Here is a 4,176-nt window from a genome sequence, read left to right on the forward strand (position 1 = left end):
GAGGAGAAATCACGTTGAACCTCGGATCTGAATTTTAGAGATTTTCGCTCTATATTTGCGGAGATATGATCTGAGGAATTTGGTCTTTTGTAAACTCCTCAATTACATTCCAAACAGGTGACCTGGGGAAAATCATCATAAATTTCTCTCTGAGCATCGGATTGAAATTTCGTCAGAAGGTATAGAAAGAGCACAGACTATAGTTTCTTGTATATATTTTTCAAAGTCAAAGGTCGAAATAGTGACTCGTGGCATGCCGTACAAGTTCGTTCTACTGAACTAGTCTATAATCAGGTCACTGTGGGAGATTTCGCATAACTCTTCCTTGGAGAATCAAATTTGGATCATAATGGTCGAATTGGAAATAGGACACAGAGGGCTGCTGTAGATCACAATTTCAGAATTGGAAGATCTAAAAGTATAGAGATACATCAAAGGCAATATCGAGCTCCTACAAAGTAAAAAAAGGTGTGTAGATTCGTTTAAATTTATGCTTAAGATTGGTTTGAAAATTTATTTTGAAGGAATTCAAAGGGAATAGTAGAGAATTATTATTGGTAACTGATGCCCTGAATAAAGAAAATTCAAACCCCTAGTAAGAAACCTGAAAGCTCTAGAATGACTCAAGAAAAAGAGGAAGAAATACTACATGATATATCAAAATTTAAAGAATAAGTCCAACAAATGTCAACCTCACAAACGGAACAGAAGCTAAGATAAATGGCGTGGCATCTAAGATAAAGAGCGTGGAAGCTAAGATGGATGATTTGAAGATAGGTTTGAAGACAAATTTGTAGAGACACATGGCAGATTTGAAGACAGACATGGAAGATTTGAAGACAGATTTGACAAAATTTCTACAAGAAATACTTACTAATGGTGAAAAGGTAGTAAAGGAAGCTCATGATGTGAAAAAAAGAAATGTTAATCATGATTTCATAGACTCTAATGTGGGATCGAAGACCCACCATATTCCGAAAATCAAAATGAGGAAGTTTGATGGCAAGGATCCCGCAACATGGATATTACAGATGGAGGAATTTTTTGATCCCAATAATGTGCAAAACACACAAAAGGTAAGTATTGCAACTTTATATTTGGAACAAAATCAGTTTGTATCGTATCAATGGCTTTTCTCTCATAAAAAAATTATCACTTGGGAAATTTTTACAGAAGAATTGACAACACATTATGAGGATACAAAAAGCAACACTTCTTTTAGCCAATTGATAAGTCTCGAACAAAAGGGTTCAATAATGGAGCACATTGAGGAGTTCCAAAAATTGAACATAAGGGTAAAAAATATCCCAGAGGAGAATAGGATTGATGTGTTCATATGTACTTTAAAGGATAATGTCCAACATGATGTTCGCCTTTGGGAACCTAATTCATTAGAGAAGGCATTCAGGGTAGCAAGAAAAATGGAAAGCAAAATTATGGCAACTAGGAAGCATACCACTCGCAACTATAAAGATGGAAGTGTTTTTCCCCTAGTCTTCCACAACCTATAAGGTTGACATGACAACAATTGGAAGAAAAAACAACAAAAGGGCTTTGTTACAGTTGTGATAGCAAATACACTAAAGGTCATAAGTGTGCCGAGAAGAAATTATTTTACATAGATTGCGAAGAGGAAGAAGAAAAGGAGCAAGAAAGGTCAAAAGAAGAGGATATACTCTAGGAACAAAGCCTAGATAAAGAAGAAATGAATTCGACCATATCTTGTAATGCATTTGCGGGAATTACCACACCTCAAACCATCAAGATAGAAGGACAAATCAAGAAGAAAGAGGTAATAGTGTTGATTGATTCAAGAAGTACCCACAATTTTATTGATTGTAAGGTAGCAAAAGAATTGAATTTCTTCTTATATCTAGCACCGGAGTGCCAATTGATGGTTGCGAATGGAGGAAAAATAAATTGCTCTGGAAAGTGCCATAATATCAAGCTATTGATGGGAGAATATGTATTGACTAGCCCAATGCTTTCCATTCCAATGGGAGGTGTTGATGTTGTACTAGGAGTCCAATGACTACAATCATTGGGTACAATAGCCTTTAATTTTCAAGAACGTTTCACAAAATTTTCTGTGGAAGGAAAGGAAGTTGAATTGAAGGGGTATTGCAGGGAAACCCAGAAAGATAATCAACTCTAACGGTATGACAAAGCTTATAAAAAAGGAACAAAGGGGTGTAATTGCACAATTATGTTCGCTAGATGTTTCCACATTGGAATCATCTATTTCTCCAGATCTCCAAAAAGCCTTTCATAATCATTCCAAGGTATTTGAGACTCCCAAAGGTCTCCCACCTATCTGTGATCATGATCATGCTATTCATCTGATTCCAAGAAGTGTTCCTCCAAACATCATGCCGTACAGATGTCCCTATGCCCAAAAGAGTGAAATTGAACGTATGGTTGTAGAAATGCTAGAGGCTGGTATAATTCAACCGAGTCAAAGTTCTTTCTCTGCTCCAATAGTATTAGTGCACAAGAAGGATGGATCATGGCGCATGTGTCCGGATTATAGGGAGCTCAACAAGCTCACTATTAAAGATAAGTTTCCCATTCCTGTCATTGACGAATTACTAGATGAATTGCATGGATCAATTTACTTCGCCAAGTTGGATCTTCGTTCAAGATATCATCAAATCAAAATGAAGACTGAAGACATTCTGAAAAAATCATTTAGAACTCATGAGGGTCATTATGAATTTTTGGTCATGCCTTTTGGCCTTAACAATGCACCTTAAACATTTCAAAGTTTGATGAATTCCATTTTCAAACCATTCCTTAGAAAATTTTTGTTAGTATTTTTTGATGATATACTTATCTACAGCAATTCTTGGAAGGATCATGTTGAACATGCTGACAGGGTGCTACAACTATTGGAGGAGAAAAAATTATATGCAAAAATATCCAAATATTTCTTTGGAGTACAAGAGGTGGAATATCTGGGTCATATTGTATCTCATGAAGGAGTCAAGGTAGACCCTAGCAAAATTAAAGCCATTAAGGAATGGAAAATCCCCACATCCATAAAGCATCTGCGAGGATTTATCGGGTTGACAGGGTAATATCCCATGTTTGTTAAGAATTATGGGAGAATAGAAGCACCTCTAACAACATTATTGAAGAAAGATGCATTTTCATGGACTCCAGAAGCAAAAAAGGCCTTCGAACATCTTAAATAGGCAATGTGCCAAGCACCGTCTTAGCTACACTGGACTTCACAAGAACCTTTATTGTGGAATGTGATGCTTCAAGAAATGGAATTGGTGCTGTTTTAATGCAAGATGAAAGACCCATCGCTTTTGAAAGTCATCCAATCAAGGGAAAGTTTTTACATAAAGCTATTTATGAGAAGGAAATGTTGGAAATACTCCATGCACTTAAGAAATGGTGACCCTACCTAATGGGAAGACACTTCAAGGGAAAAACGGATCATGATAGCCTTAAATACTTTTTAGAACAAAGAATATCCTCTGAAGAGAAACAAAAGTGGCTCACAAAGATGTTGGGTTATGACTTTGAAATCATCTACAAAAAAGGGAAGCAAAATGTGGGGGCAGATGCACTCTCATGAAAGGATGAGGATGTGGAAGCATTTTTGTGCGCCATTTCTATTATCCAACCAGATTGGATAAATGAAGCAAGGGATGAATGGAAGAATGACGAAGAAGTGTGGGCACTTATTCGCAAGTTACAACAAGATTCCCGTACGTCTGATACATTTAGCTAGAAAAATGATTCTTTATGGTACAAATATCGTTTATACCTCTACAAGAATTCCCAACTAAAAAAAAAGATTCTTATGGAATTGCACACTTCCCCCTTAGGAGGGGACTCAAGATTTTTAAAAAATTACCACATGGTTAAGAAGGAATTCTTTTGGGATGGCCTTAAATTAGATATTCAAAACTTTGTGGTGGAATGTTTGGTTTTCAAGAAAAACAAAGTTGAAACAATTAAGACACTGGGTCTACTACAACCTTTATCCATTCCAAGCCAACGTTTGGAGGAGGTTTCAATGGATTTTATCACAGGTTTACCCAATCTTGAGGGAAATACTGTCATCATGGTGGTAGTTGGCAGACTTACCAAGTATGCACACTTTTGTGCATTATCACATCAATTTAAAGCCAGTACAATTTCTACTACATTTATGGAAACAAT

Source organism: Pinus tabuliformis, chromosome 5_2 (genome assembly GCF_031772625.1).
Source record: "Pinus tabuliformis cultivar Carrire ecotype Pingquan chromosome 5_2, CPIR1, whole genome shotgun sequence".
Classification (NCBI taxonomy): domain Eukaryota; kingdom Viridiplantae; phylum Streptophyta; class Pinopsida; order Pinales; family Pinaceae; genus Pinus; species Pinus tabuliformis.